Source organism: Apodemus sylvaticus, chromosome 2, assembly GCF_947179515.1.
Source record: "Apodemus sylvaticus chromosome 2, mApoSyl1.1, whole genome shotgun sequence".
Classification (NCBI taxonomy): Eukaryota; Metazoa; Chordata; class Mammalia; order Rodentia; family Muridae; genus Apodemus; species Apodemus sylvaticus.
Window position 1 is genome coordinate 184,834,798 of NC_067473.1, and position 25,183 is coordinate 184,859,980.

General features: G+C 42.5%; 1 protein-coding gene across 6 annotated transcripts in view; it reads left to right on the top strand.

The window, feature by feature from the left end:
* The first annotated feature begins 4,441 nt into the window (after positions 1-4,441).
* The window catches only part of Stk38l (serine/threonine kinase 38 like), a 55,779-nt gene continuing 35,037 nt past the window's right edge, over positions 4,442-25,183 (top strand). The window contains exon 1 of one of the 6 annotated variants that reach the window (XM_052175286.1): positions 4,442-4,510. The gene's annotated coding sequence lies outside the window, so the exon portion shown is untranslated. Of the gene's footprint in view, positions 4,511-4,786; positions 4,969-11,070; positions 11,183-25,183 lie in introns of those variants that run through there. The other 5 variants (XM_052175287.1, XM_052175293.1, XM_052175289.1 and 2 more) reach the window with 5 other exon arrangements.

Genomic DNA, 25,183 nt, shown 5'->3' on the forward strand with positions numbered 1-25,183 from the left:
ACATTTCAAATGATTTCCCCTTTTTTAGCCCCCCACTCCCCAAAAGTCCCGTAAGCCCCCTTCTCTCCCCCTGTCCTCCCACCCACCCCTTCCCACTTCCCCATTCTGGTTTTGCCAAATACTGCTTCACTGAGTCTTTCCAGAACATGGGGCCACTCTTCCTTTCTTCTACAAGGAGTAATCTTATCTACAAACAAACAACTCTTCTTTATCTCACAGTTGTATGGGATAGGGCCAGGCTTGGCTCAGCTGGGTCTGGTGACACAAGGCTGGACTCAAGGCTTTGGGAGGGGCTGCAGTCAGCACGAACCCTGTCTCTAAACTTACTTGCAAGATTGTTGGCAGGATTTAGTTCCTCGAGAGTTATTAGGTTGAGGGGCTTAAACATCTTGGTGACATTTTTGTTTTATTTTGGGACAGGGCCTTTCTGTGTGGCCTAGGCTGTATGACCAGGCTAACCTCCATCTCACAGACATCTGTCTGCCTTTGCCTCTCAAGCGCAAGCCTAGCTCTTGACAGCCTCTAACTGGGATGTGTCTTGGTTCTTGGAGCTATGACCCTCATTATAATGTAGGCCACAGTAGAGCCGCTAGTTTCCACCCAAGTGAGTGACAACCAGAGAGGCGAGTGGAATGACGGCTAGAGTCCCTTGCTATCCAGTCATAGAAATGACAAACCACAACTTTCACTATTCCCTTTTTTAAGAACAATATTACAGGTCCAGCCCACACTCAAGAGGAGGGAATTACATAAGGCAAGAAAAATCATCACTGGGCATCATCTTAAGCACTACCTACTACACAGTAACATCACAAATTCACTTTTTAGCATTTTGATAAGTCTATATCGACATGATTAATTTCCCCTGTAGACTTAGATACTCTTCTAAAGTGCATGTCAGAATATTATCCTGAAAAGTGATCCACAGAATTTGCCAAAATGTTTCAGTTTGGATAACATCAATGACCTCCTAAGGGAAGTTGTTTAGAATGATCTCAAGCTATTCATAGAGGTCAAACTTCTGCTCAAGCCAAACATTCTAGATTAGTTCACACTATCACAGTATCGAGAAAAGGCATACATATTTGGAAACAGGAGTTTGCTATCAAACAGTAAACTATTCTTGATCCTACACACTCAAGTTGGTATTCATATATAGCATATATGCATATAAGTGTATATATAAGATACATATAGTATAAGGAGTACAGGCCTCTGCCAAGCTTGTTGGACCACAGTTAAACCTACCATTTGCAAAGACATCTGTCATTTGTGACTATATGATTATGTAAGTGGAACAAATTTCCTCATAAGTACCTGAATATATCAAATTCCTTTTCTTAAGCCATGTATGAAAAAGCACAGAATAGGTGTGTGTGTGTGTAAGAGTGAAAGTGTGCGTGCTGTGTGCATGTGCGCGTGCTGCGTGTGTGTGTGTGTGTGTGTGTGTGTGTGTGTGTGTGTGTGTGAGAGAGAGAGAGAGAGAGAGAAAGAGAAGACAGAGACAAAGAGAGACAGAGACAGAGACAGAGAGGGAGAGAGAAATAATGAACTCATGCTATGATTTCTTCCGTAGGGCTTTGCACATGGCACATGTTTGCACTTGGAAACTTAGAGCTATTAGTATGTATTTGTGTGTATCTATCTGTGTTTTGTGTGTGTACACACAGGTAGATGCAAGCACATATTCACGTGCAGAGGCAACTTTCTCAAAAATGTCCCACCTTACATTTAAAACAAGCTTACTGTGTGCACAGTGTGTAGCTGTGTTCTTGGGAATGCCCGTGCCCGTGGAAGCTGGAGTCCGAGTTACTGATGGTTGTGAGACACACAAGGAGGATGCTGGGAAGCAAACAGATCCTCTGCAAGAGCGGTAATTACTCTTAACCACTGAGCCACACTTCCAGACCAAAAGGAAAATCTTTTGTTTCTGATACAGGGGATTGAACTCAGGGCCTTCCACATGCCGGGCAAATGCTCTACCCCTAAGCTATACTACACACCTTTCACCTTGTTTTTTGAGTCAGGATCTTTCAATGAACTTTGAGCTCTTGGAATGACTGAGCTGACTGGGCAATAAGCTCAGGAATTCTGCCCATTCCCACCCCGACCTCCCCAGGGCTAAGGGTTCAGTGTGGCTTTTTAAGTGGATCCCAGGGATCCAAATTCAGATCTTCATGCTTCTGCGGCAAGCTCTTTACAGACTGAACCGTCCCCACAGTCCTCAACTGCTGTATGTATTTTACGTGTAGGTACTTTTGTTTATGTTGAATCTGTCTCCATTTAAGGACCAGGCCTGATTTTTTTAAAAAGGCCATAAGACTCCAGCTTTGGGAACAGACCATAAATTCCAGAAACTAGGTCATGAGACACCAGCTCTAGGAACAGACCATAAAATCCAGAACAAGATCGTAAAACCCTCTCCCAAAGAACAGCTTATGGATAACCACAAAAATGGGGAATATCTTATCTTAGAATGGGCCACCTGCGCTGGGCAGCCCTATTTCATCACGTGGTTGAACGTTGATGATGGAGGAATACAGACAACTGACCACACCTGACATCAGAACGTAGGCCAGTGATCACTTCTGACCCCCTAGCACCCACAAATGGAATTTTAGATTGCCTAATCCTTCTAGAGAGTCCCCCAGGTTCCCTACAAGAAGGCCTGCAAGCCTTTGTCTGGGGTCACCATTTCAAGGAATGGTGGATCCCCACATGCTGGATATTTCTGCAGAATAAACATTCTTTGTTTTTGCATACCATCTGAGTCTGGGCTCTTCCTTCAGTGATTTCTTTTGGACCCTTACATTGTATGTATGTGTCTCTGTGTATGGGTGCACATGTACATGTATGTAGGTGCCTCTAGTAGCTGGAAAGGAGCATCCAATCGCCTGAACTGGGGTTACGGTGTGAGCCATCTGCTGTGGGTGCTGGGAACCTAACGCTGGCTTTCTGTGAGAGCAGAGGGGTTCTTAATCACCGAGCCATCTTCTAGCCCTCGTATATATTGTTTTAATAGTGTAAAAGCTAAGGGTATTTCATAAAACTCCACTCTCTAAAGGATGCATTTTTCAATAGTGATTGGGGATATTGATTTGCCCTACTCAAAGACCAGTTTTATCTTAAAAAGCAAAACTGCATCACTTTCCCAGAACTCTCCCCTGTGTCATCCCACGGGAAATCCATTTCCCTAATGTCACACTCTCCTCTCCCTTTATCCACAGACTCACTTCACCTCGGTTTCAGTAATACCCACAGTCAACCACATTCCAAAATTATGAATTGGAAAATTCCAGAAACAAATGATTCATAAGTTTTAAACTGAGTCCGTTCTAAGAGGCCAATGAACTCTCTCACCACCCTCACTGTGTTGCTCCCAGGAGGCTAGAAGTTCCTCTGGAGTGTTAGTGCTGTGTGTGGAGCTCCTGGCCCACTGGGAGACAGGGTCCTTGTCCCAATAATCCTTATTTCATCACAGTCCCAAAGCAGGAGAGTAGTGGCTGTCTGGATGTGTCAAAGCTAAGCTTTTGTATTGTAAAGACTGGGTCTTACTATGTAGCTCTAGCTGGACTCGAACTCACTATGTAGCCCAGGCTGGTCTCAAACTTGCCTCAGCCTCCTTGGTGGTGGCATTACATGCCTGAGGCACTGTACTTGGCTTTAAAGTATTTTTTGAAAAGTGAATGTTATTAGAGTGCTGAAATCTACGGTTATCGTTAATCTCTGTTAAGGATGTATAAATTAATCATAGGTGTAGGACACACACAGTGTGTAGTGTATAGTAACGCTCATGGAGGCATGTGTAGGACACAACAGTGTATACTGTTTGGCACTTTGTGCACTTTTGGCTAGTCCGCGGGTCCTGAAACTCGCCTGCCTTTAATGTAGAGGGAAGGGAAGACAACGAAGGCAATTTTCCAGCCTAATGTTGTATGTTATGTTGTCAGCTGTTCTGGGATTTTTCAGGCTACGTTTAGCAAAGTTTTCATGTATGCTGGCAAGTTTCTTGTGGTCTTCCTAAATTCTAACTCCTTCAAAGCCTTTTGGGTTCAGTTATAGAGACAGAAGTCACAGAACTGCTACACTGGTGATCTGTCCTCTTTTGAGCCACTTTGCATAGCCTTGAGGAGTGCTGTATCTCACCAGGTCCTCCTCAGGGTCAGACAGAACCAGTTCTAACGAGAGAGGGCCGAGAGATAAGGATGTTAGATGGCCCAGTAGTGACTAGTCCGACCTCAGGTTCCTGGAGCAACCTACACTTCCGCTGGTGAAGGTGGAGGGCGGTACTGGCGCTGACGCCAGAAGGCTACTTCCGCCCGGGTGCGTATGACGTCAGGGACGACCCCCTTAAAAAAAAAAAAACTTAGGAGTCAAGCCTCGCGAGATTCCGGCGCGGCCACTTCGGCACCGCCTCATGGGGCGGGATGGGGCGGGGCTTGGCGCTACAGACGCGCACCGCGGGCTGCGGTGGCTGAGGAGGCTGAGCGGGCGCGGGCGTCACCGGCAGGTGAGAGTGGGCGAGGGCGCCGGCGCGGGGCAGGGCCTCGGTACTAGGGCGGCGCTCGCTGCGGGGAGGTGCGAGGGGCTCGGCGTGGTACAGCTCGCGGCGCCCGGCCCTGGTGTCCCTGGCGGAGCGGAGAACCGCGGCCGTGCGCGCGTCTTCGGGCTGCAGGCGGGGCCGCGCCCCCAGCGCCTGTCAGTCACCCGGGCCTTCGCTGAGCCGGGTGCGGCAACCTGCGCACCGGGTGCGGAGCCACCAGCCCCGCGAGCGAGCGCCCTGCTGCGGGCCCATCTTCCCGTCCCCTCCGGACGCAGAAGGCAAGGCTCGTCAGCACAAAGTTGCCGGTGCACAGCGACGGTGCACTGTGCCCGAGCCGCTGTGTCCCCGTCACCGATGCTACTTTTCCAGGTGCGGGGTCGCTCTTGGGTCCCGAAGTTTGGAGAAAGGCTGTGAAGAGAGGCGAGGTGGGTTTGGAGCCGCGGCTGGTGCAGAAGTTCGCTGCTGCCGCCCCTCGGGGCTCCGTGCAGAGCCCGCGCGCTCTCCCCGGCTCCTCTGCAACTTGGGATGCGTTTTGATAGAAACCACTTATGGAAATGGCTCTGGTATTAGCTACACGGCTGCCAAGAAGCCAGGCGAGCAAAGTTCAGTGGTTTTAAGGTGGTGATTAGCCTTGTTTGGCAGTCGTGGCTTAAATCGATCAGGTCTCCCTACCTTAAGTCAATAAGCCATGTTATTTGCACTATCAAGTTGTCTTGCAGTCACACGCACCAGCATAGAGGTTTTTCTCTTATGCCTCAGGATATATAAAACAATTAAGTTTATTATATTCTCTCCCTCGTGGCCAAGAGGCATTTTATTTGAGTTAGTTGCTCTTGTGTTAATTTGGGGAGATAATTTAGTTCAAGATATGATAAATTATGATATTGCACGAGGCCATAAAAGTGCTTTTATTTGGAAAATGCTGATCTCAGAAGTACAAGGGATAAAAGTTTGGTGTTCGCCTCCACTCTGCTGGGCGTTTTTCTCCTAGTTAGAGAACTGATTAGGTTTTCCGTTTGTTGGGATGTGTTTAGAATGAGAAGCATAGTTCAGTGTAGTTTCTGTGCTCTTTTGAAAGGCCTTGCTGTTAAGTAATGAACAAATTAGACTCAGAAAAACCACATTAAATAGAATACCGAAAGTCCCAGCATTTGGTTTTTTTTTTTTTTGAGTTTGTTTACAAATAAGCCAAAGAATAGAAACTAAGACTGTCCAAATAAAAAGGTGTTCTCTGCAGTTTTTATTATTTAAAACAGTTTTAAATTTTAAATATATTTTGATTATATTCCCTCTCTCAAGCGCTTCCAGATCCTCTCCTCCCTATCCTCCCAACTTTAAGTTCTTTCTCAAAAACCAAACTCTGCAGCTTTTTAAATACTAGATTTTAATTTCAGAAAGTGGGACATTAAGAGCAAAGGAAAATGATAAAAACAAAATGGTAAAGCATTAGTCTCAGTTTGGCCATTTTTCTTTAGACAAGTTCCACTCCCTCAAAGACCAGTGACATCTTGTTAGTAGAACTGGTAATGAGCCTCAGCAAGTGCCTTCTCACCAAGCTGGGGAAAGTTGGAGACACCAAAGCCAGGAGGATTTTTGTATCTCACTGGAATGTTAAATGAGTTTATTTTATATAAAAGTAGGACCAGTTAAGCAAGCATATTGTTGTTTAAGAATCCTAGCATTACATTCAAATCAACAGATGGGCAAGCTATGACTGGGTTAGACATGCAGAAAGCCTGAATTTTTATATGCAAAGCACCATTGCTTCTTTCAGTGAGATGATGAAAGCAAACTTAAGGTAGCAGGATTGTGTTTAAACAAACAGGTAAATTCTCCAATCCAACAGTTTTTGTTCAAGTCCCAAGGAAGTATTTAGTGAGACATGACCAGTGCTGCCATATACTGGTTACAGGACACTTCAGTCTCCAGGTAAAGGTTTTGCTGATTGGCAGGATATTATTGTTTACAAGCATTGGAAGGAGGGATGAAGAGAGAGAAGGGTTGGTTGCCTGCTTTACACAGATACTGTGGTCTCTGTCCTGAGGGAGAGACATGTGACTCCACTCCCAGTAACTAGACTATAAAGTTCATACTGAAGCCAAGGAAGGAAGGATCAGTCTTACAGGGCCTCTACTGCCAAACCCTAATACTTCTTGTTTAACCGAGGGGGTGTTTCTATTGCTCCTGCCTTGCTGTTGGAGTAAATGAGGTGTCAAAGTCAGGTAGACAGTAAGTAGTAGAGTTGCTTTGTCCTAGACACCTTGGGTTTACACACTGCCCCTGGTTTTGCCATTCAGGAAGGTCTTGCTCAGGCTTGTAGTTGCAAAGAGTGGATTTTGGAAAATGCATCTAAGTTTTGGGAATGCCAAGGTAGTGAAAACCTAGGTAAATGAATTGTGGGTTTTGTTCCTTTTTGAGACAGAGTCTCACTGAGTAGCTGTATAGTTCCAGGCTGTCCTGAAACTTAGACCAGGCTGGCTGTAACTCACACAGATCCATTTGCTTCTGTCTCCTCAGTGCTGGGACTAAAGGTGTGCACCACCACACTCAGCAAATGAAAAAATATTATATTTGGCATGTAAAATATTTTAGTCACTTTGAAAGTTGCTTTTGATGCTAATTAGTTGTAACCATCAAGTGAGACCCATGTAGATTCGAAATGAGAAATTAGAAGTTTCCCTTCCCCACTGCAACATTTCAATTGTTCTATTATGTCTTGTGTTTCAAAAGGCTACTTGGCATTAGATATTGTTTGGATGAATTATGAAGTTGGAATTGAGTTGATGATGTCACTCTCAGACCTTTCAGTTTTTAGTTCCATAAATAGCTATTCTGATAATGTCTGAAGCAAGGTTTTGAATACAGTTTTGTACATGTGTAAAATGAGAAGTTCAACCATGAATGCTCAGTATTGGGGTGTCATTTAAGGTCTCTGAGAATGCGAAGTCACAGGTGTTAATATCAGGCACTGTGCTTCATACAGGTCTGCTAGATAAATGGATGTTGAAAAATTAGTGTGGCAGGTTCTATTTATGAGTTTTCAGACTTAATGTTTGGTACTGGTTAGCTGAAAACTGGAATCACAGGAAATTCAGTTAAAATTAAATGGTGTGTGTATGTGGTGAGCATTGGTGGCCCTGCCTATCCTTACTTGACCGTCTGTGAGGTCCAGGCTCTTTACCTTCATCTTGCTCAAGTGATCTGAGTTTAGGATCAGGGGCCAGTCTCTCAGAGTGTAGAAAGTGCTCTCTTCTTGGCTGAGTGTGATAGGTTCTAGGATCCTTCTCTTTAAGACAACAATGATAAGCTTTAATGGGGAAAGTAGCAGAGCTGTCGGTATTTAAAGTTCATGAAATAAGGCAAAGATAGCAAAAAGAAACTAGCAGCACATCTTAAATCTCTTTTTCCACTTATCATCCTGTTGGTTCTTGCTGATTCTGTATGTGCAGTGTTTACATATCTGCAAATCTCTGTCACGTATATGCAGATAGCATTCATTGTTATCTTACTGTTTTCAGTTATTTGTACCTTTGGCAGTACCTTCTAGATCTTCAGCCCAAAATTTTATAGAGAGATGCTTAACTAATTTTGCTCTTGTTACCATTTGTAATATAAATATCTGGTATGCAGCATATATGATATGCAGCCCTTGTGAAGGGTCATTGGATTCCAAAAGGGTCATGATCCAGAGGTTGAGAACCTCTGGTTTACAGGGTTCTCTTAAGTACAGGTTTGCTTTTGAAAGGTACTTTATCCTAAGAGATATCAGTTGTTTCATCAAAGGGAAAACAAGCACCTTTCTTGGGGAATGGAAATTTGGAGAACATCTTTTTCCCATGTGGAATTTTTTTCTGTATTGAAAAATACTGAGGCATGATGCCTCCCTCCTAGAGGCCTCTGCACAGATCTTAGAGAAAACCTTGACAGTTACAGGTTCTGTGGTGTTCTGACCATACCCGTTCATGTTGTATGAATCTAAACAAAACTCAAACCTTGCTTATGGCCTGTGAGAACTTGTTCTTGTTTGAAACTTAGTTCATGTATTTATGCTTCACATATAGTAGTTGTATAGAATACAAGGTCTCATAGTGACATTTTCATAGTATGTGCAATGTACATTTACCCTACATGGACTTTGTATTGTCCTGTTGTCTCCTCACTTTTAAATTCCTGAGCCAGCTCCTGCCTTCCTTGCAGTGAATACCAGATGATTGGCCAATACAAGTTGCTGTTGATTCTCTGTGGACACACGCAGGTTCATTGTTTTCCTGGTCTTTGTTGGGTCTTACTGATTCTACTCATACAGTGTTTGCATTTATGCAAATCTGATCACGTGTATGCAGGTAGCACTCATTACCATCCTCATTGTTTACTACCTTTGTATTTGATTCAGGAAGGGAATTTATTCCCTCCTTTTCTGGTTTCTGGAGCACCTTTATTGTGATTCCTGAGCTGGTGGAATTAGTAATTGTTTAGCCTCTGCAAGTCAACACTTCCAATGAGAATCAAGAAGGCTGCACCAGATGACTGCTAATCACCAGTGCCTTCTGTTTTTGGCATGCTAAAGCACAGGCTCTTTGCCGTGGGTCCCAGCTTTTATTGTGTCTATGAAAGTTTAGACAGTTGAGTCTGGGGCAGAGAAGTGCTTGTAGAGAATAACACTCACTTTCTTGGTGTGGTTTCACGCTCTGTTATGCATGTGCAGGAGCTGCTGTGGCTGGTGCTTTTGTGACTTGGAATTTTGACTGTGGTTCTCTCAACAATTCTCAGTTGTCCAGTCCAAGCTGCATTATATTGATCAAACGTATCTCCCAGTGTGATTCATAGATATGATTCAGAACTGTTCTCTTCCTCTTATACAGGCTTCACTCTGCTCTCACCAGGGATACATCTAATTTCTCAATAACTGCTTAACTTACTACTTAGTTTGTACTGACACAGTCCTCAGTAGCCTAATACATTGTGTGTAGATACTCTGATTGGATATCCAGGGGAAGCTTTATGGATTATTATCTGAGGAAACTGGAGCTTAGAGAGCTGAAGTGACCTGGCCAGGAATATGGGGAGATAGAGGTAGAATTTGATAGATAGAGTTTGGGAGATGGGTAGAGTTTAAGACCCAGGCTTGCTCTCTCTCTCTCCTGTTACTTTATTGCAAAAGCATTTTTGCTGTCTGTTTACTCAGCGCCCAGTCTTGCCTGACTTTTCTTTTTTCCATTCTACCTCTTGGATAATTCCCCTTAGGAGCTCTTTTAGAGTTTTGCATGCCAAATATAAATTTTCCTGGGAAAAATGTACACCTGTGCTCAGATTTATAGCAAGGAGAGGCGAGGTCCTGGAGAAAGCTTGTTTTAAGACTACTAGTTGCACATTGTGTTGTCTTGCAGTTTTGTGAAGCACTGTTACACATTCTTAACTCATTCATGGGTATGTAGTTTGGATACCACTTTTAGATCCATAAAGGGAGAGAAAGAAAAACTCAGATTTAAGTAATTTACCTGAAATCTTAAAATAGAACCAGTCTTAAGTTTGGGCGCATGAGTTTAACACAAGTATGCACATGGTAGTTGTTTAATAAATTAAAAGCCACCACGGGCAGAGTGTTGAGAACTGTACAAAATTAGTTGATGAGACGTGGTTCTTGGCCTGAACAATTAAGCCAAGATAAACAATACTGTCAGCCATCTGACTTAATTAAAACCAGTTAGGGTTGGCTAAATATTACAACACAGCATTTTCTTTAACAGTGGCTTAGTTTTGAGCCTTGGGCATTGTTCTTGAGTTTGTCAAATTGTGAGGCTGGGTTTTAGTTTTTCATTTTTAGTCCTGAAACTTCCAGTCTTCAGTTCTTAGTTGCTCTCTGCTCATCCTGAGCTCAACTGCTCGCTTCCTACCTGGAGTGTTTGTGCTGAAGGAAGGGCAAGGCGGAACAGATAGAAATTAAATAAAAGAACAGAGGATCAGAGCCAGGCTTGGTGAGCAAGAGCAATCTCTCTCTTTCTCTCTCTCTCTCTCTCTCTCTCTCTCTCTGTGTGTGTGTGTGTGTGTGTGTTTGCAATGTGTCTGCTTCCTAACTGCTGTAATTAAAGGTATGTTCCACTAGGCTTGGATATCAGGTACCTTACAGTGCTAGTATTGTAGGAAATTCAGTATACACTTCATTGCAGGGGAAGATGGATTCTTTGAGAGATCAGTGAACTTTTTAATGATCTATTTTTGGAAATATTATCTTGTACCAATATCTTGCTTCATGCAATTTAATTTATAATAGGCATGAGCAGTTTAGTTAAGCATTGGCCTGCTGACAGACCTCCATTATGGAAACTCCATGCAGTGTTTGCCCTGTGGGGCTGTTTTGTGTTTGTCAGCAGGGGCTGGTTGCCTGGTTTATAGTACTCGGAGTGGCCCTTTGCTGTGTTTGTACAACAGAGATCCATTTCATTCATTTGGGCACATCTTTCACATCTGGTGAGGAGATTCTCCATCTGTCAGCCAATCAAGCCAAACAGAAAAGACTTTTCCTTTTTCAGTGACTGGAGTGGAAAGATGTCAGTACTGAACTGCACATACTGCCCCGTTGGCGTTCTTAATATGGGTTAGCACTCAAGGCGTCCCAGGCTCCTGATGCTTCTAAGGCAGGTAATTTTAATTCAGCTTCTTGCCCAGTTCTGTGTTGGGTACCTAGAGAAACTGACTGTATGATGTATTATCTTTCTGTGTGGCTGGATTCTGACTTTCCGTTACTGTGAATGTACAAATAACTGCAGTTCAAACACAGTGAAGCAGCTAGAGAGCAGAGGAAGCAAAGATTGCTGGTGGGCAGAGTAGGAAAGTTTTGTGTGTGGACTCTACTGTGACTTGACCATTTAAGAGTGAAGGGCGTGCCAGGTGGAGGGATTAGCATAATATGACTGTGTCCCTATAACACCAGATAAGTTGCATGCTAATTATGTAAATCTTTTGTCCAGTTTAATTTGATGCCATTGAGCTCGGAGAAAGATGGTTTTCAGCATTCCAGCCTTTGCTTCAGCAGCCACACAGCTTGGTACATTTAATTAAAGTTGTGCTTTGGAGACCAGAACTGGGAAGACCACTAACAGGACTGAGCTACCCATGTGGTCATGATGTTTTCAACTAAACAAGATGGGAGATACTGGAGTGATGGGCATTGCCTTCCAGTTTAGACCTGGGGTGTTCCTTTGTGCTGAGGTGTCTGCCTGTGCTCCAGGTGATGTGGGGCTGGAAAGTGATGGTGCTCCCCTCTCTGGGCAGGAAGCCAGGCATCGACTCTGTGATGGTATTTCTATGTGGGGCACTGCATCAGGGCACAGCTGCAGAAGCAATGAGATGATAAAGAAAAGGAGCACCTGCTTGGGAACCACATGGTCTTTCCTAGGAAGGGGTAGTGTTTCAGCTGCCATTTGAAGAATAAGCAGGAGTTTTTAAGGCCAACTAGCCACAGGAAGACGACATTAAGTGATGTAACAGACTGAAACATTTGGTGGCTGTGAGGCCCTGGGTTGTTTTAGTGTTGGGACCTGAGGCTGGGTAGGATAAAAGAGCCTTTTATTTTCAGTGCTTTTTGGTGTTATTTTACCTGGCTTGAACACCCTGACCTTTTGAAAGTGTTTTTGTTTCCTCATAAAGGCCTCTTGGCAGCATCTTTGCTGAGCATCCCTCCTCTAGCCTACAAGTAGAGTTTCAGCAAGAAACTGCCTTTTGCTTCTATTTTGTGACAGCACTATCAGCTAGTGAAGGGAAGAAAAATGCCTTAAATTACCGCACGATCCTAATCAGGTTCTTGTATAGAGACTGTTGAAGCAAAGCGTAGTTTCAAGACCAGTTGTCCTGGAAAGTGGCATTCTGGTAGGAACTCGTCATTTGTCTTTTCTGTAAAGTTGATGGAACTCTTACTTTCTGTGGGATACCTTCAAGTGCTGTCAGGCATTGTTGCCCCACCCTACTGCTCAGTGTACTAAGTTCTGATGCACATTCTACTATTGCAGCTAGAAGCTCATCAGTGTACTTTCTTTGGCGTGGTTCTTCTGTTCTGTGTACTGGGCCCAGGAAACAGATTTCTGCAGTTCTCTGAGGACAACTGAAAAGTTAATAGCAGACTGCAAGTAGGAAGTGCCCATTGTGTTTCCAGGACCACGGTAGACAGCTGTGGTAGTTTTAGGACCATAACTAGGTATAATAACATTTATGAGCAATAGACACGTTTAGGGGAAGTGAAAGTAAAAAGGACAGAAGGCAATGTGGAGGCCCTGGGTGGAGTGGGGCAAATTCTTATGCTTAAAAAAGACCAGATGGTCTGGGGGTGAGCGGCACTCTCTTGGAGGCAAGGGGAGAAGGAATGGGATGAGAAACTGTGTGTATGGGGAGGGGCAATGGTAAGAATGTAAATATAATAATAATAATAGCAACAATAATAATAAAAAATAAACCAGGTGCCTCTAACACATGCCCAGGTGCTTTGGTTCAAGCTGAGAGTTAAGCTAGGGTTAACTGCCACAGTTGCCTCACAGTGCCCTGGAGGGATTGTTAGGGCAAAAATGGGAGTGTGATTTAACCCAGTATTTTTAGATTCAATTTAAATGTATCTCCTAGAGACTCTCTAGTCTTGAGCAGAATGGGAAACAAAAATCAACACTCTACATATTAGTGAATATTATAGCCACATTTCTGAAATGTAGGAAAAGGATTTAGGATATGAATCTACAGTTTTTCTGACACTGGGCCATAAGAACTATTTTCTGATATGCTCTTTTTAACACTTGGTGGATAATTCCTATATTCTCCTCTTTCCTTCTATATAGGGCCCCCGGTCAGGTAAAGGTGAAGGGAAGACAAACTAGGACTGTTTGTATGAGATAGCAGTTTTAAAAGATTTACTTTTTCTATCTTATGTGTATGAGTATTTGCCTGTATGTCTGTGTGCTATGTGTGTACAGTGCCCTTGAATGACAGAAGAAGGTATTAGATCTCTGGAAACTGGAGTTATAGATGATTGTTAGTCTCATGTGGGTTCTGGAAACTGATTCCAGGTCCTCTGAAAGAGCAGCCAGTGCTCTTAAATGCTGAGCCATCAAGATCTAAAATAAAGTCATAGTGTAGAAATAACGCTAGAATGAATTAAATGGAGAGAAATTAGCCTTAACATTAGTAATCCATGGATGTGATGATCTAGAGGTTCCCAGGTTTGACCAAAACTGAGAAGAATGTCTGCAAGAGGCTATAGGGGATTACAGGAAATAGTGTTTTAATTATATGTTTTTATTGAGGAGGGCACATTGGTGTTATGTAGAAACCAGAGGACAGTTTGTGGATATTGGTTCTGTCTCACCTATAACTCCTAGGGATCCAATTGGGGTTGTCAGGCTTGGCAGCAGGTGCCTTCAGCAATCAAGTCATCTCATTGGCCCTTCTGTGCCCTTGTCCAGCCTTTGTGGGTAATTCTGTGTTCTCTGCTTAAGTCTCTCCTCTCTAAAGGATCCGTTCCATCTCCTCTTCCTTTCAGGCAGTTAGGTGCTGCTGCTTGGCTTTCCTAAGTGTCTTTATACATGTGCTTTCTGTGATGTTTTCTGTCCTAAAACAGTTGTAGATAATATGCTTAACCTACTGTATCAGGCACAGAACAGAATTATTTCCTGTGTAACTTGGTCTGTTCTTACCACAGAATTCAGTAATTTCTCAGAGTAAAAGGAGTATTTGATGATGACTATCTTATGCCCTCTGTTAGAAGTGAAACATTTTCATTCCATTATTCAAATATGGGTTCTGCATATTTTACCTTCCTTGCCACTCCTCTATGTGTCTTTATTTTGTCAGTGTTTGATTGGCATTGTTATTAGGAAGGAAAAATCACAGATGTTTAGAACCTCACCCTCACCTCTCTAGATCTGTGCCTGTGAAGATTTTGTTTTGAGTCTAGAAGTCATCAAGTTTGGGGAATTTGTTTAATTTGCCAAGTTATTGAGAGCCTAATATATAAACAGGATTGCTAATTAGCAACTCTGTTCATAAGCTGTAGAATGAAGCTAGTAGAATGAGTAGAATGAAGCTGAGGTCAGCATGCTGCCCCCACAGGGAACCTCCTTGGGACCTGACTGTCTAATCAAGTGGGTAACCTCAATAGGGAGTCACTAAGCCAAGATAACCCGATGTGGTTGGTCTCCTTGTAAAGACACTGGCTTGCCTCACTCAGATTGTGTGCAGTGCGCTTGTTCCTCAGACAGACTGCAGGGTTCACAGTAAAACCTTTCTTGTTAACTCTTGTTTTCTCACCTCAAACTGACAGTTTTCTGTTGTCTTAGTTTCTGTCCTCAGGCTGCAATAAAATACCATGACCAAGAGAACTTACAGAAGAGTTTAATTGGACTTAATGGTTTTTGAAGGTTAGTTTATGATGGTAGAACAAAGGCATCATGGCAGGCATCTGGAGCAGCAGCTGAGAGCTCACATCTCAATCTGCAAGCAGGAAGCAGCAGCAGTGCACCAGGGATGGTCAGAGACTTTTGAAACCTCAAACCTGTCCCCAGTGACACACCTCCTTCAACAGGGCCACACCTCCTAATCGGTCACACACAGTTCCCCCAGCTGGGGACCAAACTTGCAAGTGGATCTCAATCAACCACCCCCTCTATTAATACCGTCTTTTCTTCAGCAAGGTTTCTGTTTTCACATTCACGTCTTTCTCAGTGCAGGCTCCACAGCCACATCTTGGAATTACTTGATGTTGGTGACTGGAATTACTTGATGTTGGTGACTGGTTTTACCCACTCTTTATGGTCAAGTGGCTGTTAAATAAATTTTCAAGTCATAAGAACACTTATTCTATGTATGCCTGACTATGGGGGCTAGCAGAGTGATGAATACTTCCCCGGGTATAAATTGACCTATTACAATGTGGTTCTCAGGTGTGAACTTTGTATATGTAGTATGGAAAGGTTGGACACATAGTAGGTGTGATACTCTCTTTCTGACCTGTCTCAGCCCAAGGTTTAAGAATGTGGAAATTTGTGTGCCAGGTGGCCATTTCACACTTAACATTTGCTTTCCTTTGCATGTGTGTGTGTACAGGCTTGTGTAGGTGATTGTGTGTGTGTGTGTGTGTGTGTGTGTGTGTGTGTAGGTGTGTGTAGGCCCTGGTCTTCCCTAAACCTGTGGCTCACCAGGTCAGCTGTCCTGGCTTCCGGTGACTCTAGGCCTCTGTCTCTCTGCCTCCCCATGGTACATGTGTATGCTATCGTGACCCAGAAGCAGGCCCTCATATTTGTTCAGCAGCAGGTGCTTTATAGATCTTCCCTGTCCTGCGGTTGATTAAAAATTCTTAACTCAAATATAATTTGCATTTTATGTGTTAAATTTTAAGTTACTCCTCTGTTAAATTGCTTGAATTTTAACTCTGGTATCCTACTTTGGCTTATTTTTCTCAGATTTTGGTGGGTAACTCTACAATTACTCTGTAAGGATGTTGTCTTAAAATTCTTTCCCATTTACTGATAGTGGTAGTAAAATTTATGAACAATTTTAGGTTTGTTTAGTTTGTTTTTGTAACAGGGTCTCACTATGTAGTCTAAGTTGGCTTTGAACTGGCCTTTCTTGTGTCTTGGTCTCTTTGAGTACCAGGATGATGACAGGTATTCACCACCATGTTCATCTTGCATTGCACCATGGTGTTTAATCAGTTTCCAAATACATCTAATTCTGAGCACATTTCCCTTCCCCTAGTAGAGTGCAACTTGTGAAATCCATCCAGAGAAGTCATAGTAGTTTGTTCCAGAGCTTTCCTGTGAAGAGAACAGCAAAATTCTCTCCCAGAATTCCAATTCATCCTTTCCTACCTCCTGTAAACTACCACAATGAAATCTTCCCCATGACTGTCCATAAATTTTGAATGTGTCTCTGAGCACCTGGGCTTTGTATCACCCCTCCCCCCATTAGACCATAAGAGCCCTTCATATCAATGACCTGTATCCCAGGAGCAGTGCTCGCACACAGTGATGCTTGGTGCTTGTTGGGCTAATCAATCAAAGCCAGTTTCATTTGAGTTCTATTCTTGAGCGCTTCCTAAACATGACTCACACTCCCTTAGTTAGCATCTCAAGCAGGATTGGCCTTGCTTTGTTCTGAACATTTTGTAATTTGTGTTCCCTGATTGTGTTCCATATTCCTGTTTCCAGCTAGCATACCACATTTCAGAATTCTGTGCTTAATTGCCATCCATTCAGTCAGCTCACTTCCTCCCAGTGGTCATGTTGATGTCTAGAATATTTCTTCTACTGTATAAGACATAATGGACTATTTTAGCAAGGCACTCCCATATGTCTTGATTTTAGCTGTGGGAGAATTCTAGCAGATATCTTCAAAGTCAAGGTCCTCATAACCTCAGCTCATTTCTGCATACTCCTGTCTCTAGAATTTTGGTACATTTGATGCCTCTACTCCTGCCATTGCTGCATCCAATCCAGAGCCCTGCTTCACCCTCCTCCTCTGTGATGCTTGCTGGTGAAGGGTCAAGTGCTTTCTTTGTTGAGTACCCAGCTTCCAGTCATGGTCTCATGGAGTTGCTGGGTTTGCAGGGGAGAGGGACCTAAGCCATATTGTTGATAACACCCTTGCTGTTTGTCTTGCAACACATAGTTTACAGGTCACTGCTCTGAAGTGATGTTCCTCAGAAATTAAGTGCCATGCAGGGTGTACTGATTGCCACCCAAGCACGTTCTTTATGCTCTTCAGTGAGATGTTCTCACCAGCAAGGTCCCTTCCTGTATGCTAAGGTACAGACCAATCAGACTCCATTTCTGTCTCCTCTATGTTACCCACTCAGTATAAGAACACTCACACAGTTAAAAAACAAAAACTCACAAGTTAAAAACTTGTCTCCTAGAATTTGAGTCTAGGCAGTAGTGATGCCTGTATTGAGAACCCAATTGTTGCATATTGGAACGAATTCAAATACGTCTTTAAATTTAAAGGAAAATATCAACTTTGCAAAACAGAAATGTCAACTGAGGCCGTCTCTCTGTAGTTCAGTATTTTCCTAATGTGTTTGAGAGTCGTGATTTGAGCCCCAAACTGTACAAAATAAGTTTTGTAGTTTACATTTGATAAATTTCATGTGTTTTAACTGACTCAATATGAAATAGACAGAATACTTCCTTAAGAAGAGAGAAAGCACTTTAAAACTTTTGCTAGGTATTGGTAAGTTAACATTTCTAAAACATTACATTTTGAAATTTGTATTAGTTTGTTTATTGAGACAGGCTAGCCTGGGACTCAGATCCTCTTGCCTCAACCTCCCAAGTATGATGACAGGCGTGTACCACCACACTCAGCATTTCTCTGTGAAAATGCATATGACCATTGACTTTCTGAAGTGGCTCTGGGGTAGAGTAATATGAGAAGGCATGTGTTTAGTACACTTAGAATGAAACAAGTATTTGCTGTATGGGCTGATTTAATAAGGCACTTCATGTCCTTCTCATCCCATGTTTACAAACAGTCAGTGAGTGAAGGATAGCTTATGTAGAAAACCTGAGAGCTAAAGCAGGTTAGTGTCTCTGTGTGTGAAAACTGTCTCTTCCCAAGAGACCTGCAGCAGGCCAACCCAGAGAGATTCATGACTTAGGTAGCAACATCTCTCAAGCAGGAGTCTCTTGGGCAGTTCTGATTTTCTCTGCATTTAAGCACCTTTTAAACCCTACTGCCTTTTCTCTAGAGATAAGCATTTGAGATTCTCAGTCACTGTCTCCTTGGAGAATACCCAGACTCTGTCGTCCTTGGGGTAGCATTTAGCATCTCTGCTGTCACTGCACTTCAAGGGCCACCCACAGAGCAGTGCATCTCAGCAGTCTTCTCTTGCACCCTAGGACTGCACTTGACCTGTCCAAGTTGCTCTGTGTGTGTTAACAAGAGGCTGGGCTGAAGCTTGATTGTGCTTTTATCTAAATTAGTCAGCAACATTTGAGCCTTTCTATACATTTAACATTTTCCTGAATATCATAGGGAGTGGATATAGGAAGACTCTGAGTTGAGGATCAAGAAGCGTGGAACTTTATGGTTGCAGCACGCATGACTGTAAATTTGCCTTCATGGGCTTATGTTATTTTAACACCTTATTGTGAGATTGGTGAGAAGTGCCACAAAAGTTCTGGCACTTGAAGTTGGAGATATGAATATTCTAGCAAAGGAGGGAAGATTCATTATTTTCTTTAAATACAAATAGAAGGAAAAAGAAGGAGCGTTTTTGTATCTATATGTATGTATGTCCTTTTAGACTCCAAAGGTTAACCTTGTTTGTCAGGGTTGCTGTCTATTTTGTGTTAGTTAGTTATTTTAATATTTTGATGTGTATATGTATGTGTCTGTGTGTAAGAGTATGCTTTTGTAAATGCAGGGCCCATTGGAGTTCAGAAGAAGGTGTCAGATCCCCTGGAGCTGGAATTAGAGACAGTTGTAAGCCATTTGATGTTGGTGCTGAGAACTAGACTCCGGTCCTCTGGAAGGGCAGGAGTCACTCCTAACCAATGAGCCGTCTTTTTAGGCCTGCGCCTAGAATTTCTTCATAAGTTCTTAGGGTGGAACTCAGGTCCTTACAATTGACTGGCTGGCTCATGCTTTGTGGACTGAGCTATTTCCCTACCACAGTTTTGTTTTGTTTTTGTTTTTTGTTTTTGTTTTTTAATGTTCCTGGTACAGGAGATGAAATTTGGCTATGTACTTGCTAAACACATACTCTGCCCCTGAGCTTATACCTCTAAGTCCCAAGAAAGGACCATTTTAAAATTTAGATTGTCGCTGCTTGGTAGTAAGGTTGATTATAGCATGCCATTTGGTTGTTGAGGGAGGGGACTAATGTATGGTAGAAAATAAACTTACATATTTAAGGTGGGTCACATTACAGGATTTAATAAAAACTGAGCCTAGAAATTTAGATTGGAATGACTTTAAGAAGTTTTGTACCAAGCTGTGGCATTATTCCAATTCTAAATTAGGAGCAGTAGCTTAGATGAGAGGCTGGCATTTGTAAGCTTGCCCTCACAGCAGACAGAGGTCCTGCAGCATGGTCACAGATGGAGGTGAGAATAAAGAGGATGGAGGGACGAAGGATTTAAGAATTTATGAATGAATTTAATGTGGGTAAAGAGTAGACAAAGACCACCTGCTTTCTAAGTTTCTTGCCTGCGTAGCAGCGGGGACACTACCATGATCAGATATGGCAAATCTGAGTTAACTCTTAGATGTTTAAGCTGAAATGCATACAGAGAGTAGAAACATGAGATTGGGTGGTAGATCCAGAAGATTTAGGTGAGTCCCTCAAACTTGTTGAGGATGCTTATCCCAGGGAAAGGTGCTCCCCCAGAGTCAGACACAAAGTCAAGGACACTTTACAGTCACTTCTAATACAAATCTGAATAGCTCTTCTTACACATGCAGACTGAAATTGCTTTGTAATTCTCCCAGGAATAAGGCATATACTGCTCTTTAGGAACTTAGAAAATGCCAAAAAGTATGAAGGAGAAAAGAGGATTCACGCTACCTAATGCAGCCTTCCTCCTGGCCTTGTTTTCAGAAGGGGATAGGAAATCTATGTTTGTTACATGTATGTGTAAGATCACATCCTATGTAGGCTGGCCTGGAGCTTCATGAGCCTCAGCTTCTGTTCAGTTACTTCTACCAAAGGAAGTTTTTGGTTAAAACAAACAAACAAGCCAAAATCAGAAAATTCTTTTATTAGTTTCATTACTAAAGTACTAGTTTAAAAAAAAAAAAACTTTTTAGTTCAGAGGTTTGACTTGAAATATAAAACCTTTAATATATAGACATTTGTGGAGTTCTGCCTATATCAAATGACTCTTTTGTCTCAGTCTGTCATAATCTTGAAAGTTCAGAATTCTTATATTTCCATTTAGAATTTTTCTTACTTTGTACATACTTTCTTTTTTCAGTCAACAGTAGAATCACAAAAGGAAAGAGTAAAAAAAATGTATGCATGTTTTAAAACACAAAGTAGCCATTTGGTTTTAAGAATGGTGGTACTCTGAGGCAGGTGTCCATGTTGCACAGTCAGCCCCTAGGATCAGGATGCCTGGCCTCTTCCCTTACTCGTTGCTGCCTCTTACCTGGTCTATCTGGATGGCTCTGTTGTTTAAAATGTTTCCCAGATTATATTTGATAAAACACAAGCCTTAGAATAATCTTAGTTAAAACCTCATGTTAAAATTTCCCAGGGACTGGAGACATGGGTCAGCACTTAGACCAGAGCTACCAAAAACAATCATAATGTCACTAGTGTGTTCAGTCTTTTCTTCTGTGTCACATAGATCTTCTGCTTAGTTATGCGATCTTTATTGTATGGTGACATTTTAAAGACTTTGATTATATGGAAGTGAACCTTCTACACAGTCCTGAATATTCTGCACATCTGTGGCAATGAGCTATTCATGGCACGTATATTTTATTACACATAATAACCAGTTCTTCGAACCATTGCTTGCTGTGACTTTCTCTTCCCTTCCCTAAATGGGAAAATAGTCTATTTAATTACTTGTTCAGGTCAATATTGCTGTGATGAAACACCATGACCAAAGTGACTTGGGGAGGAAAGGGTTTATTTCAGCTTATTTCCCACATAACAGTCCATCACAAGGGAAGTCAGGACCGGAACTCGAAGAGGGATAGAACCAGGAGGCGGAAACTGAGGCCATGAAGGAGAACTGCTTACTGGCTTGCTCCCAGGACCACCAGCACAGGAGTGGCACCACCCGAAATGGACTGGGCCCTCCCACATCAGTCACTAATGAAAATGACCTATAGGCTTGATGACAGCCCTATCTTATGGAGGCCTTTTCTTAATTGAGGCACCCTTTACTCCAGTAACTCTAGCTTGTGTCAAGTTCACATAAAACTAGCCAGCACACCATTGTTTTATTCCCGTGTTGTAATGGAGTTGAAGCTCCCTGCCTTACCAGATGTAAGATCTGTAGTAGTAGCCAGGGAGATAAAATGTATCTTGTTTGTTTCTTGTTTTTTGAAACAGGGTCTCTTATAACTGAGGCTGTTCTTGAAGTCCTGTGTAGCCAAGGAGGAGCACAACTTCTGATCTTCCTGCCCCAAGCCCTGGGAAGATGGCCAACCCAGATGAATCTTAAACTGATACTCGCTTGGGGCTTGTGGTGTAGTCAGACTGAAGTTCCTTGGAGTATGTGACTTGTTTGCCTGTTCATGTGTTATTTTCCTTAGCTTATAGTTCAGAGATCTGATTATCTTCTGCTGATGGACTTCTCTCTTATCAGTAGGATGGTAACAGGGGAGTTAACAGTGTAACCACCACAGGAATGATGCGCTGACATTGACAGTGGCCATTTTTTCAGATTGATCATTACTTTGTGTCCAGTATCTCACAGGCATCTTTTTTATCCATGAGAACACAAGACCTAGACAGATAAAAGTCACTTGCCTAAGGCCACACAGCAATAAGGATGGGACTCTTAACTCAGCAGTGACCTTGTGAAATGTTAGAAGTAGGCACATTTATCAGTTTGAGCTCTAAAGAAATATTTATTTATAGTTTTAAGAGACTTTACCTAAATATTTGATAGCTAGAGATTGGGAAACACATTTCAGTGTGGTTTCACTGAAGACAAGAGCAAAGCTTAGAGCTGAGTTGCTGGAGCGTTCCATATGAACACTTCGTGGGTCCTAGTGACCTAACAAAGATCTGAAAAATGTCAGATGCTGGTGCCTTTAACTCAGTCCTGCATAGGCTCTATGAGTGTGTGTGTGAGTGTGTGAGTGACAGAATAGAAAACATCCCAGGTTTTCTTTTTTTTTTTTTTTTTTGGTTTTTTGGATTTGGTTTTTTCGAGACAGGGTTTCTCTGTATAGCCCTGACTGTCCTGGAACTCACTCTGTAGACCAGGCTGGCCTCGAACTCAGAAATCCGCCTACCTCTGCCTCCCAGAATACTAGGATTACAGGCGTGCACCACCACCGCCCAGCTAACACCCCAGGTTTTCAATCAGCTCCCAGGTTTGAAGTTACTGTCCACTTGAATGTAGTTATCCTGAAAGAGACAGCCAGACATAGATTCTCTATCCATCCCCCCAGCCCTCTGTGTGTGTGTGTCTGCATTTCTCACAATCATCATCCTGAGAAACATGTTTGAAACAAAATCTCTCACTGGTCTGGAACACATTAAGAAGTCTAGGCTGGTTGGCTAGCAAACCGTGTGGATCTATCATCGTGGGGCTTCTCACCCCTTCAGTTTCAATCAAGGAGAATGAACAGAGCTGGAAGGTCCTTGGTTAAGAAGGCTAGGACTGAGGTGACCTACTGAGGGCTTAGGCGTATGACTCAGCTGGGTGTGCACCTTTGTGGAAAGTTTTTAAATTGTGCCATCAACTTTAAATACTACATTTTCCTCTCTTGCCTCCTCAAGGAAGGAGAGGAAAAGACTTCTCTTTCCCAACTTTCTGTAGTCAAATAAGGACTAAAAATGAACTCTCTGTATGGAAGGCATCTTACTGATTGAATTCCATATTTGTCATAGAAGGAAATCCAGATTTCTGTATCTGATGACTGGACTGTGCCTCTGTGTATTCTAGGGTGGGTTCTTTTGTCATCCTCCTTGAGATATAAAATTGTCCCTATGCTTTGTTTTTTGTTTGCTCACAGCCCACTGTCCCTGTGGGCACAAGGTGTCAGAGCTGTTGAACCTGCTTGCTCAGGAAGGACTTAATTATAGACATTCTGAGAGCTAACACAGCATAAAGTTTGTCAGTTTCTCTGTGTGTGAAATGGATACTAGGAAAACATAAGCACAGTCCAGCTTCCTTGTCTGCATAGTAGGCCTTGTTTTCCTAGTAGTCATCTCATCACGCACAGTACCTGTCAGATTTTCTGTGGTACCAGGATTCATGACTCTGGGAACCTGACTTTGGAGCTGGACATGGTGTTGTACATTCATGAGCCAAGCACAAGGGAGCCTAAGAAGGATGCAGAATTTGAAGCCAGCATGATCTGCAGAGAAACCCTGTCTCCATTTTTTAAAAGGAAGAAAGAGATTTATATTCTAAGGAAAGAGCTTAGTGCCTTCACTGTACAGGACAGATAACAGTTAACAGTAGTTAACTCTTGGGAGCTGTAAGAAGCCTTGGGCATAAAAGGAAACTTCACTTTTAAAGATCCTTGGTATCTTGACTTGATGCTAGGCTGACATAGTCATCTTGTGTGATTTTCTTACCTTCTTTACTTGTGAGTTTATCTATTTACCTGAAACAAGGGTCAGGACTATCTTCTCTGCTGAGTCCCAGGGAACAGGTGATTGCTTCTTAGAGCCATGCTCAGTCTTGGAGGGGGGTGGTAGGGGCCTGAGCTAGCCACTCACTTCTTTCTTACTTGTGTATCTCTAAATGTCATCAACTTTTCAAGTTTGAAACTTCTTTATCCTTAAATCAGGAATGATAAGTGCCTTCCCAGATACCCAACTTCGTTTGGGAGGGACTGAACTGCACAGTGCAAGGGAAACCTTGGCAGGAATCAGGCCGGTGTTGACTGTAAGACTTAGAGTAAGATATATATCTTTTCATAGCACCAGTGTCTTCTGTAAAATGAAGTGACATCTTAAGATGAGTAGAGTATCCATACAAGAAGAGATGATGTGTGTCAAGTATTAAGTATATTAATTATCTGGCACACAGATAAAGTTCATGAATTATGACTTATACTGTCATTGTCAGTAACTTTGGAGTAGTGCTAATATTTCTTAAACTTAGGAATATAGAATAGACTAATCAGATTTAAAGGTTTTGATGTTTGTTATACAGAGCTAATACCAATAGGCATGGTGGCACACTCCTGTAATCCTAGCACTTGGGTGGCTGAGGTAGGAGGGCAAGAATTTAAAGCTAACCTAAACTGTATAGCAAGACCTTGTCTCAATAGACAGGGAGAATAAATAATGGAAGAAATAAATAGAAGAGGCAGAAATTTTAGAACAGCAGTCATCAGCAGTGGGGCATGTCTGGAAGAGGTGCCCGTTGTTTTTGTGTTTAAGTTTTAAATCTGTTAAGTGTTTCTTTTCAGTGTGTCAGTTAGCTGTTCCACAGCAAGCTCACATGTAGCCCAGGCCAGCCTCAAACTTATATGTAGCTGAGGTCTTGAACTACTGTTCTTCCTGCCTCTACTTCTCACGTGCTAGGATTTTAGGTGTACACCACCAAGTCTGGCCACAAATAGTAGTGAGGAAAAAGGATGTTGTTGTATTGTAAAAGTTGAATCAAAAGTCCACGTAGTTTGAGTCATTTAGACTGCTTTTTTCTGATGCTGCTTCTGATGCACCTTTCTGTGAGGCACAGCTATAAGACAAGACACCTGTTAGGGAAAAAGCCTACTGTGTCAACACACGATGGGTATTCTATATAGTTATTAGAGTTGTGAAGATAACAGAAGTGTATTTAGCCATCAAAAATGAATTATCTTCATTTGTATGCACTCTATCATGTCACTAAGATCTATCTGCCAGACAGCAAGGTGTTGCCACTTGAACTGTGTGTCAGGGACCAGATAGAACAAACTTATCTTTTTTTGTGCTTAATATTTGTTACCTTCAAAATACAGTCCCTGTTAATTAGG